Here is a 17,722-nt window from a genome sequence, read left to right on the forward strand (position 1 = left end):
ACCACATGATAGCGATGCCACACAGAACAATTAATTTCAATATATAATATTACATATGAAAGTCCCAACATGAACACGTTTCACCCGTCGGGGCTTCTTCAGGGGAACAGACAATGTACATCGTGCAAGGTTTCCTCAAGCAGCAAAGATGCAAGAACGTGAATAAGGAACCAATTGTTCCACTCAAGTTCAAATTCAAAAGGGGGGATGGTTTTTCAGTCATAGGCTATCAGGCAGGAGGGTCGTGTCAAGGGAGCATACCACAGCAAGCAAACGAGGAACGGCAAAGCAGATGGAGTGTTGGAGAGACACTGCTCATGGAGCGTAGTGTTGTGATGCCTTCCTCACGGGTGCCACATAAATAATGGGCAATTCTACAGTAATTACCAATGTAACAGGGACATTTATATTGACCGTCAAAGTAATTTAACAGGACCATCTACACTGACCACCAATTAAATGGGGGCATTTACAATGCCCACTATCCTCCTATTTATTGTTGTTCAATGTGAGAAGAGCCCACAGTTTACTGATGTTCAATGAGAGAAAAGTCCCCAATTTATTGGTGTTCAGTAAAACAAGGGCCCCCAATTTGTTGGTGTTTAATAGGACAAGGGTCCACAAAAAGTGGTGTTCAGTGGGAAACCACCACCATTCATTGGTGTTCCTCAAAAGCCTGCATGGGAGTGAAGAGAGAGTTCCAAGTTGCGTGTAAGTTTCAGTTTGTGACTTAGAATTTACACAGAGCTAACTATCTGTCTTGTATAATTAGAAAACATTATTCAATGGCCTTCCTCTATGCATGCATATAACACTGACAAAATATTTAATTTTCTTTCTTTTGATATATATTAGTTAGTGAAATATGACAGCATGAACATTCTCACATTGAATGAAATAAAGCAAGTTATTGAAGAGGCAGACAAACTGAAATTGTTAGATCTTCCATCCTACACTGTGTTGGATTTACAGATTTTTTTGCAGCAGGTAAGTTTGTAGGCTCAATTGTTGTTCAATTTGATGCGTACAGATTCAGAATAAATACAGCTACGTCTTATTTTAAATTTACTTTATTTATTTGCTTAATTATTTATATAGTTGCTGAATAAAAACCTTGCATTGGAACCATCACAGAGATGCATAGTGCAGGATCTTCTACAAAAAACTGTGGCTATTCAGAATGAGTGGGGCCCCAGAAGTGCACTGTATCCTTTTGTGTTATTTTAAAAGCCAAAACCTATTTGTTGCTGTTTGGTTACTATGCAAAAAATAGCAGGCTACCTATTCTTTATTGGTTTTTAGCACCTATAGTCCAAGGTATTGCTAACGCTGTCAACCTTTTAAGCAGGTGCCTTATATAGTTTTAATGTTAATAATGTGTCGCTACAGATACCAATAGCTTAGTCTGTGACCTTTATAATAATAGCAACTCAAGGTTGCTAGACTCAAGAGTAGCATGTGGAAAATTTCTGAAGTATTTATTACAAGATGAAAACTCTCTTGTAAAGCAAAAAATGTGAAAGATGATGCAGATAACGCTGTTTTTAAATGTGCAGGCTTCCAGGATGTTATCTTAACTAGGGATGCACCGATACCACTTTTTTAAGACCGAGTACGAGTACCGATACTTTTGATCAAGTACTCGCAGATACCAATTACCGATACTTTTTCTTAAAGAGACAGGTCACATTTTTTCTAAAGCAATACAAACGAATGCTTTAAGGTCACTTTCTTAATATTATGATCATGAGATGACGAGGGAGCATGACGCCGGCTTCCCGGCCAATCAGAATGCTGGGCGCTGCGTCATTACACGGCGCCTGGCTTCCGGATTTGCTTGCTTCCTGACCAATCGGGAAGCCGGCAGCGCGTCATTGCACGCTACCCGGCTTCTTGATTGGCCGGGAAGTCGGCTCCATGCTCTCTCATCACTTGTGACGAGAGAGCATGGAGTCGTTTCCTGGCCAATCAGGAAACCGGGCAGCGTGTAATGATGCGCTGCCCGGCTTCCTGACACAGGAAGTACTCGTGCTAGGTATCGGAGCATTTGGGCGAGTACGAGTACTCACCCAAATACTCGGTATCACCACCGATACCGATACTAGTATCGGTATCGGTGCATCCCTAATCTTAACCCGTGTTGTACTCCATAGTGAGACATTTGTTTGGAGCATGCAGTTTATAACAAAAGGAAGTAAGAGGAAATCTCTACAAGCTGAGAGAAACCACCTCTAGACAGAAAAGGTTTCCCTGCTGTAAAATGTACTGTTCTGAAGATAACACAAAATTTACAACATAGCAAGGAAATGAACAACAATAACAGCAACATAACAGGGGTTGTAACCCCCCACCAATCTAACCAAAACAAAACAAACAAATATTTTGGTTTTACATACATTTTTAAAATATATGCAAGCCTTAAACTCAGGAGTTAAATCTTAAAAATACATTCAAGTACCTTAACTATTACCAATGCTGGACCTTATTTGTGTCTTACTCAGCTGTAGATCCTCTCTGAATTCATGCTGACACTGTCCTTCCTTCTGGAGGGTGGCTACTTTTGTTTCCCATGGCCCCTCTGTGTTGTAAAGTAGCCACCACTCCAAGCTCACTCCTGTGGTGGACTACAATCCTAATACAAATTAGTAAGCTAAACGCGAGATTGTAGTCCATCCCGGGAGTGAGCTTGGAGCGGTGGTTACTTTACAATACAGGGACCATGGGGAACAAATGTAACCACCCTCCAGAAGGAAGGACAGTGTCAGCACCAATTCAGCGAGGATTTGAGGATCTACAGCTGAGTGATACACAAATAAGATACATTTTTGTTAATAGGGGTACTTGAATGTATTTTTAAGATTTAACTCCTGAGTTTAGTATTCACTTTAACTTCTACAGGGTTATTCACAAAAGGGTGAAGAGTTTGGAGAAGGCCGGAGAAGTGAACAATCTAGGACAACATAGCTGAACTGGAAAGTGAGCTGAATTAGAGAATTTTTCCAAATCAGCTATTTTGGCCTAGATTGTTCACGTCTCCTGTCTTCTATACTTTACAATACAGGGACCATGGGGAACAAATGTAACCACCCTCCAGAAGGAAGGACAGTGTCAGCACCAATTCAGCGAGGATTTGAGGATCTACAGCTGAGTGATACACAAATAAGATACATTTTTGTTAATAGGGGTACTTGAATGTATTTTTAAGATTTAACTCCTGAGTTTAGTATTCACTTTAACTTCTACAGGGTTATTCACAAAAGGGTGAAGAGTTTGGAGAAGGCCGGAGAAGTGAACAATCTAGGACAACATAGCTGAACTGGAAAGTGAGCTGAATTAGAGAATTTTTCCAAATCAGCTATTTTGGCCTAGATTGTTCACGTCTCCTGTCTTCTCCAAACTCTTCACCCTTTTGTGAATAACCCTGCTAGTGTGTTATATGTGCAGTATGTAGAACAGTTACAAAATACTGTTTACTTTATTAAAGGCTCAATTCACATAGCTAGTCTAAGGTGTTCTATTTTCAGCCATGTGACGGTAATTTCCAAAATTCATCAACTGAAAATAGCTGTCACTTTTTTGAAAATAAGGATATTTATCCTAACATATTATCTTTGTGAAATGAGTATTATGTATTAATATATTTTTACATTACAAATATAATTTTAAAGAAAAAAGTCCTAGAAGAATGCAGAATAAAACTTGTGTCAAATGGCGTAGCCATGTGAATGAGGCCAAATCACTGATACTGATAGGATTTAAAATCAGAGTAAAGTTGCGTGTTCATTTATACCATTTAGATTTCCTTTCTACCAGTCCTATCAGATTTCCAGGAGGGATTGCTGGTATCCTGTCACCTTCTACACAATAAATCAGGAAAGGTCAGCTTAAGAATACTTTATTGTAAAGGACAATGGTCTGAGAAACAACTGCAGCTGAGAGATACAATTTAATATCCACATCTTTTATTGCAAATTTCCTCTCCCTTTTTCTTGTCTAGAAAAATGCATTGTTCTGCAAGAATAAAGTTTCTTTAAGAGTGGAATTCTTGTATCTGGTTTTTTTTTAAATTCTCTTTTGGTTTGGGAATGTAATTTACATTTAAAAGTTGAGAATGCAAGAATCCCTTATCTGGGAGCAAGCTCTGTTTGTTTATTTATTTGTTATCCATTTATTTATTTATGTAGTATACTTTTTTAATTTTATTTTTTACTCTGGCCCCGCCCACTGCTTCCTTTCTCACCTAGGTGAGAATGATGTATCATTGCTTCTGCAGCTTACTGGAATATCCCGGTACGGCACGCACTGGCTGAAAGGTGGTCCTGGTGGTGCGTCATGGGGAGTCAGCAAGAATAACCTAAGAGTGACAACCATCTCCCAATGACGTCAGAGTGGAAGATGGCAGCATGGGACCCCGGCATGTGGCAGTGAAGCAGTGGATTGCAGCAGGACAAGGCTGGATTTTTTTGGGCAGAGTATGTTTTTTGAAGGTAATCCTGCAAAACACAGAGGAGATGAGAGGAGGTTAATAAAAAAGCATGGGATGAGATGTTCCTCTTTAAAGTGACACTAAACTCAGTAGTTAAACCTAAAAATGCACAAAGTTATTTGCACTTGGCTATAGATCCTTAAATAATCTCTGAATTGGTGATGACATGAATTGTTAGTAGCCACCGTTCCAAGTTTACTCCAGTGATGGACTACAATCTCAATACAAATTAGTAAACTAAATGTAAGATTGTAGTCCATCACAGGAGTGAGCTTGGAGTGGTGGCTACTATACAACACACAGAGGGGCCATGGGGAACAAAAGTAGCCACCCTCCAGAAGGAAGGACAGTGTCAGCACCAATTCAGAGATGATTTGATGATCTACAGCCGAGTGATACACAAATAAACTACATTTATGTTATTATTTAAGGTACTTGAATGCATTTTTAAGATTTAACTCCTAAGTTTACTATCACTTTAAGTGTGTGCATACCTGAAGATGATGAGGAAGCAGCCATTAGGGGTAAAGAACTATTACAAAAATAAAGCAAATATTTAAAGGCTAGTGGTATTAGATAAGAAAAAAAACAAATTATATCTACACACCTGCAGAATAGAAACATATTAGGGCCCACAGTGCACCACATGCACATGTCTTTTATCACACCATAACACACAGATGAGAAAGATCGGTGTGTTGTGATGCGCTGCATTTGCAAAGGTGTTACAGGTCCATTAAAAACCTGAATTAGTGTTTCAAATTAGGGGTCCACCCATTATTGGATCTACCGATAATTGGGGAAGATATTCACAGATTTTTTAATTATTGTATCGGTCAAAGTGACCAATATTACTGATAATACGGAAACAAGGATCTTGAGGAACTGGCCAAAATTTGCACGGTGGGTTCCACTTTCTGGCCGGCATCCCTCTATCAGCTGATCGATGGAGCCGGTCAGAAGCCCCAGGCCATTGACCTGCCTGCCCTGTTCCAGTATTTTGACAGTGGCCACTGTCAGAGTACAAAGAAAGAAGAGCAGATAGCAGGGGACGCATTAGCTCCCCTGCTATCTGCTGATTCCCCTGCTATCTGCTGATTCCCCTGCTATCTGTTTTGTTTTGTGACAGCGGCCGCCAGCCGCCATCAGAGTAAAACAAAACGCATAGCAGGGGAATGAATAGCTAGGCTGCTATTGGCTATTTCAATTTGCAATAGCAGGCTGGCTATTGCACCCGCCTACCGGACCTGAAGTTCTCCTATCTCTATTGCTTCTGCTATCTCTATATATACTGTATCTGCTTAGAAATGGCAATGTCAGTGCTATACAATTCTGACCATGGGCATCTATCATGAATATGATCACGGAGGAGGTGCGATACAAGTACATGTGGAGAAGGTGATTTGATGGACTAGCCTTGCCCAAAGACTCTTGGTTATTGTGGATAAAATCAGGATCGACCCATTTGGGTAAAAGGATACATTTGATAGATTCAGGCCCAATAGAAATGTCTTGCTTTATTTAAATATGCTCTATATTGGTTATAGCAGTTAGCTGGAGAGAATTGTAACTCTATATCTGCAGTGTACTGGAAGTGTGTACTGTGTACTATAGATTATTTAATCGTTAAATGATCCATAGTACACAGTACACACTTCCAGTACACTGCAGAAATAGAGTTACAATTCTCTCCTGCTTCTTTCAATCTGTCCCACTTCCCCCCATTAAAAAGGCTGGTGACCCCATCTGCAGTGTGCTGAGAAGTTCGTTCCCTGGTCTCTCACCTGCCCCTTAGGTAGTCGGCATCGTGTGGGAGTGCCATGCCCGGTCGCTCTCGTGTCCGTGCCTGGTGTCTCTGAGGGAGGCTGTTCTGTGAGGTCCCCGTTTGGCTGCCCAGAGGACCCCAACAAGCACGGTACCTCTGAGCAGCCTAAAGCTATCTAAAAAATTAAAGCGCCGGTATCGGTGCTGTGTATCGGGCCATTTTTACAAGTACCGGTACTTGTGAAAATGCCCTGTATTGGCTCTGATACTGATACTAGTATTGGTATCTGGACATCCCTAATTTTTATACATTGTTTGTTGATCCTTCTGGCATCTTAAAATTCTGCAATCCTCTTTTTTATATTCATAGATTAGAAGTTTGAATGTGGTACCCTCACTTTGCACACCAACACCAATACAAATGCTCGCACTTTCTAGTTACAAATGTAGTTGATGTAACTTCCAATACAGTCTTGAAGTACTTATTGTATATTGTATATTCTAGTATACTATATCGTTACATGAAAAGAATGCATGCACAATCAAATTGTATATTTTATATACATGTGATAAATGATTTATCATTATAGATTGACTGTGGTCTGTTTATTGTACTGAACACATTAAGGGGTGTATGATAGGTATATGATAGGAGGTGTGTACCAGCTATCTACCTTAATGACCAGGATCTTTGAAGAGTCTATGAAGGGTATAGGGTTGCTCAGACAACCATGCCAGATCTTCTTATACTTTTGAGAGCTAGCTCTCAAGCTTTTCAAGTGCAGGGTAGTGTTCACCTCTTCTATCCAAATCCGCATGGTACCATCCAAAAATGTTCAGTAGGGGGCTGAGCAGATAGCCAGTGTAGTGTGATAGTTTTCCTATAGCTAAATATATAGTACAGTTCTGAATATAGCTATCTCTAGTTGAAGGTCATCAGAAGGGAGCCCCAAGATTCCCAGAAGGCCCCTAAGCTCAGGTGAACAGTGGAATTGGAACGCACGATTAATAGTATCAAACACATCATAACAGTGTCAGACTAATTTTAAACCTCTTCTGAACATAGTATTGGAATAATATTTCCTTATCCTCAGGTACATCTAAGGCACAATGAGGAGTCTGTATGGGAAAAGTGATACATCTTTAAGGGTGCCTAATATACTCCGTGCAAGAGGAATAATTGTGTAAGTTTCATAGAGGGAGGTATAGACACCCTGGATATACCCTGTTTCCCCGAAAATAAGACCTACCCCGAAAATGAGACCTACCCCGAAAATTAGACCTAGTACTATTTTTGGGAATTGCTAAAATATGAGACCTACCCCAAAAATAGGATCTAGTTGTGACCATTCCCAGGGCCGGTGGTGGCATAAGAGGGAACTTGAAGAGCCGTGGGAGAGGCAGGAGAGAAACCAGCGGTGCCAACGAAGCCAGCGCTAGAGGAAGCGAGGCGGCACCGGAGGGAGCAGAACCGAATAAGCCGATGCCTCCTCTATAGCGCCGGCTCCTGTCACAGGCGGAGTGATACCAAATGCACTCCCCCTGTAAGGAATCGATAGTGAAAGTGCTCTTCGCTCATTCTGGCCAGTGATTGGTTAGCAAATTGCTCTTTGAAAGGTACGGCACCCCTGATTGCCCTGATCACCATATGTTTGTACATGAATACATGTGGATTGTTGTACATTAAAAAAAAATAAAAATAAGACCTACCCCAAAAATAAGACCTCGTGTGTTTTTTTTAGCCAAAAAAAGTATAAGACAGTGTCTTATTTTCGGGGAAACACGGTACTATGCAGTGCTTCAAGTCACTGTTCGTCCATAAGTAGACCTATATCTTGAAACCATTTTTCTGTACTTACTACTGTCAGTGGGTTATAAGAGCTAATACGCTGGGTGTTATATATATGAGAAATGAGGCCTCTCTTACACTTATAGTGAGCTTTGAGCGGAATCAATTTCCTTTTGTGTAGTGTAAGATCAGTAAGTTTTTGTTGACCAGTAAGAGCATTGCAGAGTTGGAGATACCTAAAAAACATGTTCTTAGGTGAAAAAACATTGTCTGTGGATGCTGGAATGATTTAAGTATATTAGCTTGATATACCTGAGAGGAGCAAGTAATGTCAGCTCTTTTCCATAATTTATAGCCTTCCAGAACAATCTGGAAGACTATGACTACCACAATACAGCATAAGGGGTATATTCTTTAAAGCCCTGGTAATTGAGGATTGATTTCATACAGTATATTGCAAGATCTTGAGCTACAGATTGAGAGTGGGATAGCATGTGTATTTCAAAAAAGCACCTGCATCCAAATTTGAAATATTAGTCTACTCAGGGATGATGTCAGTGCTTGGTATGAACTGTCCACTGAAGTCATGAACCTTAGTCACACTATACAAGAATCTTTTGGGACCTCCTGCCTTTTTGGTCCCTGGATGACCAATTTAAATCACCATACTGCAGTTCATGAAAACAACACCATACGGTCGAAATCGAGGAAATTGACCAGAGATATTCTTGATTACAATCTGAATAGGGTCTTCCATTGGAAACACAATCCCCGCAACTTTATTAAATCCAAGTTAGTTCCCCTTTTATCTCTACACCCCATACCTATGACCAGAGTGATGGGCTTGTCTTGGGATGATAACCACCTCAGATACTTCTCTGGACCGATACCCACTAGTATACATAATAATAACCCCGTACTGACATCACAGACAGTTCCCCCTGTGCCCCCCACCTCCACTTCCAGTTTGCCCACCAGTACTATGACCAGTAGAAAGCCTTGCCCAACAACATCTCAAACCCAGACCCTAGAGGTTCCGATGGTCCCTGTAGAAGCTTCCAGAGACCACCATACCCCTCCCATCACGACGCTTGATAGCTCACTGGTACATTTTTTAGACCTGGGATCCACTCACCCCCCAAAAATAAAAAGAAAGGTACGAGATGAGGAAACAGAGGAGGAAAATATAGCCAAAATTCCAAAAAAAGAGCTAGCTCCACAGGACCCTCCACAATAAAAATATTTAACCTCTCCGATTATATTTTAAACCAAAGTGAAACGTCCTTACTCAAAAAAGGTCTTCATTTTGCCCCGAATGTTAGACCAGATTCTTTTACCCTATTTAAAGATCTTAACAAATTTATTAGATTGCTTACCCTAAGGAGACACTATACTGCCAGACCAACCACCTCAAGTGATGAGATCAACCGCAGCACCCCCAATCAAGACATCCTGCTAGACATTCTTGATGAACAAGATGGTGACGTTCTTAATACCCTATATGAACTGGTGGATCTCAATTCTTCATTGACACTTGACTTTGAGTCTCTCATTAACCCCAGCATCACCCACACTTCACTTAGACCGAAATCAACTTTCTTTCCTGTTCAGTCCAAAGGTCCTTTCATTGAAACTTTTTACCACATTGTCTATGCCGATCTATTAGAGATATGTAAAAAGGCCAAACACCATCCCAATCTAACTGCTCTAGAAAACAAGGCCCTCAAAGATCTAACTTCCAACAAAAATATTGTCATCAAACAGGCAGACAAGGGAGGTGGGATCGTGATCCAAGACAGGTCAGTTTACATAAATGAAGCCCTTAGACTACTCTCTGATAACAACACTTATACACTTCTTCCATCTGATCCCCTACTATTCTTTTCTAAAGAATTGGACGATCTCATCAATCCAGCGTTTACTAGTAAAATTATCAACAAAAAAGAGAAAGCCTTTTTAAATCCCAAATTTCCAAGTACACCCTACTTCTACCATCTACCTAAAATTCAGGACATCACCAATCCTCCTGGACGCCCAATTATTGCTAGTACCAACAGTCTTACTAGCGGTCTCTCCATTTACATTGATCAGTTCCTTCAACCAATAGTACAGACTCTTCCTTCTTACATAAAAGATTACGGCCACCTGATCCAAACCTTATCCAATTACAAATGGGACCCCTCCTATAGTTGGGTCTCTTTAGATGTCAGCTCCCTATATACTTCCATTCCCCACCTAATTGGTCTAAACGCTCTCCAATTTTTCCATCAACAACATCCAAGTGCAATTTCTTATAAACTGCACGGAGTTCACCCTTACGCACAACTATTTTTCATTTTTAGGCAAATTTTATTTACAAACACAGGGGACAGCTATGGGGGCAAATTATGCCCCTAGCTATGCTAATCTTACCATGGGCCACTGGGAGACCCTAAAGATTTGGATCACTAACCCGTTCGCCAAACATTTAATATTCTACGGCATGTACATCGATGACATTCTGATCATCTGGGACGGCCCCCCAGAGAACGTGTCCCACTTTCTCAACAATTGCAATAACAACCATTTTGGACTAACCTTTACTCATGAGGTCAACAACACCAAACTAGTTTTTCTCGATTTAGAGTTATCCTCCCTAGGCTTTGACATCATCACTAACAATCACGTCAAACCGACGGGAGGCAACTCGTATCTTCATTTTGACAGTTGCCACCACCCTAGATGGAAGAAGAACATTCCTAAGAGCCAGTTCTGCAGATTGAGGAGGAACTGTACTCAACAAGATGATTATACCACATCTAGTCACCTACTCCTAGAAAAGTTTAGAGAGAAAAATTATCCAGATGACATTATTACCGAAGCCTTTTCCCACTATGCAAAACCCAATCCACCTTCGAATCCCAGACATAAGTCTACTAACGGTGAACAGAACAAAATAAGATTTATCACCACTTTTAACAATAGTTTCACTGCCATCCAACGAGCGCTCCTGAAAAATTGGCATATACTACAAAAAGATCCCAAATTAGGCCCAATCCTACCGCCTAAACCATCCATCAATTTTAGGAAATCCAGGAACATAAAAAACATGGTAGGACCTAGCCGGATGTTCCAGGGCCCAGATGCCCGCCCCAAGCATTTCCTATTTGACAATAGGATTGGGACGTTGTAGGAAAGCTAGGTGCCTGACTTGTCAATTTATTCATCATGGCCAAACCCGTTTTTACGACCACCTGAATAATCCCTACAACATTAGGCAATTTATTACTTGTTCGCATGACCATGTGGTCTACGGCCTTACTTGTCCATGTGGATTGTTATATGTCGGTCGCACGATACGCCCCTTACGTACCAGGATAGGTGAACACAGACGTCTGATTGAAAAAGGGGACTTTGAACACAGCGTTCCCCGTCATTTCACCCTCAAGCACCACAAACGCACCCAAGACCTTCGGGTGTACTTCCCCTTCCCACCCACTCTCCTGACGGGCCGGCTCGGCTGTATCCACGCCCAGTCCCTTGAGCACAGCCTTCAAGTGGGAGTGCTTACTTAGACCCTATCTCCGCCCTTGACCGATTCCTTCACCAATCAGATCTGACAGCGGTTAACTCCTCCCAGCTGTCAGGTTCAAATACCGGCAATGTCTCCCGCCATCCTCACTGCACGATTTATCTAGGCTTGAGAAAGAGGCAGAGCCTCGAAACGCGTAGCCGACGATAGTAGGACACCTTCCTTGTTCTATCCCCTCTGCTCTTGACAGTTTGGACACACCGCTCTCACAGACCACAGAGGTCCCTGAACGGTCCGGCACTGACATCGCCTTCCATCCCTGGCACCGCGGCTCAGCCTGGCCAGCTGAGTCCGTGTTGTTAACGACCTTCTATCACAGCACTTAGATTCTTCTTCTGTTACCACTCCCGGTATCATATGATTATTCGACCAGCTCCCATGCGATATGCTGACAACTGAAACGTGTGTCTTCTCCACAGTAGTAGCGCTCTTTCATTTTGTGTGATTTTTGTTCTTGGTATGAACTGTACCCACCCGTGTCAAGGCAAATTGCCTTGTCTTGTGTTTGGGCTGCTCCGACAAAAACACTCAGCGCAGTCTGAACGCATCTGGTGTGAGCGGGTCCTTAGTCCCTGTGCACACATACTCTCCATTCACACCTAGGTGTCAGCATTTCCGTGTGTAAAACACGCATTTGTATGCACGTTTTTCTTCTTTGGTTTGTGCATTTTTGCGCATTTATCCCATTTTTTACATGCATTAGATGCACATAGGCAGAGACGCGCATTTTCTGGAGCAGATCACAATGCATTGCTGAGAATGAGGAAACGTGCGCACAAATCGTGCACAGAAATGTGCAACACGCTTGTGTTGTGCGTTTTAATGCGCTTCCATTAAAGTCTACGCGGCCAAATGTGCTGTAATCTGCCCGAAAGAAGCTCATGTACCTTTTCCAGCGTTTTACAGCTTGCAACAAAACTCTCAGGTGTGAACATGGGCCAAAGAAATGAATGGGATTTCTTGTGTTGAGTTTTGTTGCACTTAGCTTTGAGTGTCAATACGCCCAGGTGTGAACAGGGACTTAAATCGTTCACACTATTGCTGCTTTCTACGCGTTCAGTTGCTGGTAAACACCAGTCTCCGCTTATACTGTGAACGTGCCATGATGCTGCCTTACTTTGCTAGCTGTGACATACAGCACCAGCACGGAATGACAGCACCTGTTGTACCGCCGTACACCACATGACCAGCAGAGGGCGCCATATTACCCCCACAGATTTGTTCCACGTCAGGACTCAGTCAAAGCCTAATTGGTTCCTCACACATATAGAAAGAAAGCGGGTCTTTACAATCGGGCTGCCGGCGGACTGTATCTGGTGCCACAATTCTCCCTTATAACACCAATCATCATTCACACAATATCGGACTAGAATCGTCCATACACAGCAAGACAACACATTGTTGAACTACACAGCAAAGACGTGTGTGAAGCGGCGCAGGAGGTGACGTCAACGAGCAAGACGTGTCTGATTGGTGGCTGAACGTGCTCGAAAAATATACCTGGAAATAAGCAGCATGAGAGTCTGGAGGGAGTGAAGATCATCTGAGAGCTGAGGCTAAGCACCGGCTTTGGCTCACATTGGTATGTGTTGTGTTCGGTTGTGTCTTGGCGTTCAGTTCTGACATAGAGCGATCATTGCATATTGCATGCATGACATCTGCACCTAATATGTTTGTTATGTTACTATGCGTCCAGTCCACAAAGGATTACATGGAGGTTGTACGTTGTCTTTCTATAGCAGCATATTGTGATTATCTGACATCACGTGACACGTTCTAATGTAATGGTATAGTGTGCAGTGGATGTCTCAGGTCGCTATGGCCTGTGTATGTGACATGCTAGCTCTGATTGTGGTTTTTTTTTTTTTTACTTTGTGTTTTTTTAGAGGGCAGTACCAGTTGTCACACAATGTAGTGCAGCTTTGCTCAACCAGGGTCCCATGAGGCCCCATTCCTTTTTGTAGTGCGTGAACATGAAAATTGCGTGAATTTGATCGTGTTCAAACATGTGAAAACCGTGAGTTGCACTTGTGCCATTTATTGTTCATGGCCCTTTCAAACACAAGCGAGATGTGTATTTTTAATAAATTAATAGCCTGCCCTTTGCGAGGGACATGACAAAAGCTCCAAAATGCTATTGCGAAGTTGCGTGAATGGTGCCTAAGAAATTAGCAATTTCTTTCCTCGCAGATGAGGAACCACTGACGCCAATGATCCTTTTTTTTAAATCTATTTTTAAAGAAGGGGGGAAGTCTTCCCACTAGTGATGTGTGGGGGCTTGCTGTGAACTCTGTATGCTGGAGTTTGCCCCTAGCCTGTATAAAACTGTGATTGACACCCCTTCCCTGCCCATTCAGCTGTGACAAGGTAAGAGTCACTCTTCCCGCTGACCACCAAGGAAAGGGGCACTCTTCCCGCTGACCACCAAGGAAAGGGGCACTCTTCCCGCTGACCACCAAGGAAAGGGGCACTCTTCCCGCTGACCACCAAGGAAAGGGGCACTCTTCCCGCTGACCACCAAGGTAAGGGGCACTCTTCCCGCTGACCACCAAGGTAAGGGGCACTCTTCCCGCTGACCACCAAGGTAAGGGGCACTCTTCCCGCTGACCACCAAGGTAAGGGGCACTCTTCCTGCTGACCACCAACGTAAGGGGCATAGAAACCAGCCTGGGCTCCTCCTGCAAGTGAAAACATTAGGGATTGTGTGGACAACTGATGTGTCTGCACATCTCATGTGAAATGTGTACAAGGGGAGAGTCACCAGACCTCTACTTTGTTCATTTTTGTTTGTGTTTTCTTTGATGCAACATTATCCATTCAGATCGCTCGACTGATTTCATATTCATGCACCAGGAAGCAGGTCAAGTGAACATGATTCTAACAAGTATTGTTAACATTTAGAACTGCTCCAATTGAGCACTTAAGCTGGCCTTACACATCAATTTCTATCAGATTCCTCCATGTACACTAAACTAAGCGTGGGTTGGAGAAATCTCCCCCACTGTCCTATTGTAAGCTGACTGCCAGTGCCCACCACAGTTAGAATACCTGAACAGTGACGGCATCTGGTTGACTGCAGCCAATCTGCTTGGCTGACATTTTTTGACCTGTTGCTTCTACTAAAATCGAGTATTTAATTTTTTTTTTCTTTTTTCAGTCTCTGGGCCACACACACACACACACACACACACACACACACAAAAAGTGCACCGTGAAATCGCAACATTTAAAAAAAACAAAACAAAGTGCACAAGGGTGGTTTTGGTCCTCCTCCTGACAGGGCCAAGGTAAACCCAAGTCCACCTGGCCAAAGCCAGGCGGACAGAGATCCTTAGGGACCTACTGAAGCAGGTCCACCAAGTACTAGGTAGGGGCTCACTCGGAGAGAGACTCCTATGTGGAGGGAGGTAGAGAAACCCATAGCGGCCACAGAACCTCCCCACTAAACATCAGGTTGGGCCCGAAGGTACCCACACCCTCTGTCCTGTGGGGTGAAAAAGTGCAGTAAAAAGTGCCAGTGCACAACCCTGGCAGGCCTTCTGGCCAAGATAAAAAATTGCTTTGGGCTAACCAAAAGGCCTCCTCAGGATGCGTAGTGCATTTAAAAGCTTCAAGTGCCGTGACCTAGTGACGGTAAATCACACACTGTCCAACATTCGACTAGTGTATGGGCAGCTTTATTTTCTATGGCACTACTTTCACCACTAAGCCAATGTATCTTAAAATGAAACATAGTGAGATAAAAAAAATACTGACCCCTTCCCCTTGTAATTGTTAGGTGGTCTTTGGCTTCAGTACTGAGTGACTTAGAACGTATTGAAGCCATAGGATCAGTGTGACAGCCAGGGCACTAATATTTTCCAAAGGAGAGTTCAGCAGTGGCAAGCACCATACCTTCTTTATACAACAGCCCCCCCCTGCCCTGGTGTATTACTAGAATGTCCCTGCAGCTCTCCTCTCAGGCCCATTTACACCATATCCAGATCATCTCCAGACGAGACCAAATTGTTTCCAGGCCCAAAATGCATCCTAATGTATCCCTATGCAATTTCTGGCCTCTGTTCACACCAACGCAGTCCTTTCCAGATCAGACCAGAAAAATACTGCATGTCTCATTTAGTCTGGTCTGGAACGCATCAAAAATGAATGCAAATGCACTGGAACGCACCTGAAAGCCCATTTTAAAGGAGAACTATGGGGTCAGGGTTTTCCCCATAGTTCTCCTCAGGGTAACGGGAGGACACAAACTAACGTCCTCTCGTTACCCTAAGCTCAGTATACCGCGAGCTACAGCTCGCGGTATACTGCGACGCTGCAGCCGGAGCGGATGCCGACATCGATGTCGAGATCCGCCCAGCTGCGTGAGTGACAGTTGGCTCTGCCTATCTAGAGGCAGAGCCAGCTGTACCCGCCCCCTCCACCGTCCGTTCCGCCAGTCAGCGCTGGCAGATCGGAGCGGGGGGAATCCAGCCCCTCCCATGTCACGGCAGAGAGCCGTGACAGGATCGAGAGGTGAGCGAACGCCGGTATATGTTCGCTCACCTCCCGATCTACTGAGCCGACCTGTGACAGTCTCATTGTCACAGGTCAGCTAGAACTATGAGGTGAGTGAAAAGCACTCACCTTATAGTTCTCCTTTAAGCTAAAAAAAACAAACCAGCTCGCACGTGGCAAAACGCAATGCACTGCATTCCATATCTGCTCCAGAAAATGGTGTGAACCTGCCCTTAAAGGAGAACTATGACATAAGTGATTTCCACTCACCTCATAGTTCTAAGCCGACCTGTGACAATGAGACTGTCACAGGTCGGCTCAGTAGATCGGGAGGTGAGAGAACACATACCGGGTTCCCTCACCTCTCGATCCTGTCACGGCTCTCTGCCGTGACAGGGGGAGGGGCTGGATTCCCCTCTCCCCGCTCCGATCTGCCAGCGCTGACCGGGGGAGCGGAGGGGGGGGGGGGCGGGTACAGCTGGCTCTGCCTCTAGATAGGCAGAGCCAGCTGTCACTCACGCAGCTGGGGGGATCCTGTCATCCAAGTCGGGATCCGCTCCAGGTGCGGCGTCTCAGTATACCGCGAGCAGTAGCTCGCGGTATACTGAGCTTAGGGTAACGGGAGGACGCTAGTTTGTGTCCTCCCGTTACCCCAAGGAGAACTATGGGGAAAAACACTGACCCCATAGTTCTCCTTTAAGTTTGAAAATACAGGATGTCGCCAGCACACCGAAGTAATGTGTCCAAATAAACGCCTTTATTGACATATAGACATATCCTCACAGGGATGGCAATATTTCGGTGCCACAAAGTCTCCCTTCCATCAGGCTCAATATGACCAACCACTGTGCTGGTGAAATCCTGTAAGTGCACTGGTTTGAGTGGCACCATCCACAGTCATTTCAGTACCCATCCTCAAAGTGCAGATCGGTCAGGAGTGTGGAGGGATACCTATTAGACTTGGAGCTCTGAGGGGCGACACCAGTGACAGGACGGCCAGGGAACTCGTGCGAGAGAGGTCGGAGGGGCGGGGGGGGGGGGGGGGGGTGCAATGTTAGTACTGTATATTGGAGCTTGTATTGATTGTCAAAAGCAGCTTGCTTTCATGTGCATTCTGCTTGCATTTGAAATTGGTTTAGGATGCTTCTAAAATGATTCAGCCTCCATTTGTCCTTTTCTTCAAACATGCAAGTAATGGTCCATTATGGCGAGATGTCATAATCCAGCAACCTCTATATTAAAGCAACATGCTATAAAGTAACCATCACAGTAGCTTTACTGCATTTCACACTTTTGTTCTTGTCATAATGGCCTTAAAGGTATGCAAGGATGTGTGGAACGCATTAACAACTTATGATTGCTGTATAACTTGATCCTTTAATAAAGAGCTTGCTGGTTTCCGAGATCCAACTGTATGTGTATGGCAGATGGGCAGGGCCTGTGGTCTGGATGGGTGTTGGAGTGGAGATATGTGGAATTTACCCCATGTGGCAAAAGTCTTCAGTGTGTACTCTCAAAAAGCATTTGACCTTCAGCTGACCTTCTAATCTCCGTCAACCTACATCAATCTGCTTTTGTCTTCCCTTTGACTTGTATGGTGAAAGAAGCAATTCTTAAC

Source organism: Nanorana parkeri, unplaced genomic scaffold (genome assembly GCF_000935625.1).
Source record: "Nanorana parkeri isolate BGI_ZX_2015 unplaced genomic scaffold, ASM93562v1 scaffold711, whole genome shotgun sequence".
Taxonomy (NCBI): domain Eukaryota; kingdom Metazoa; phylum Chordata; class Amphibia; order Anura; family Dicroglossidae; genus Nanorana; species Nanorana parkeri.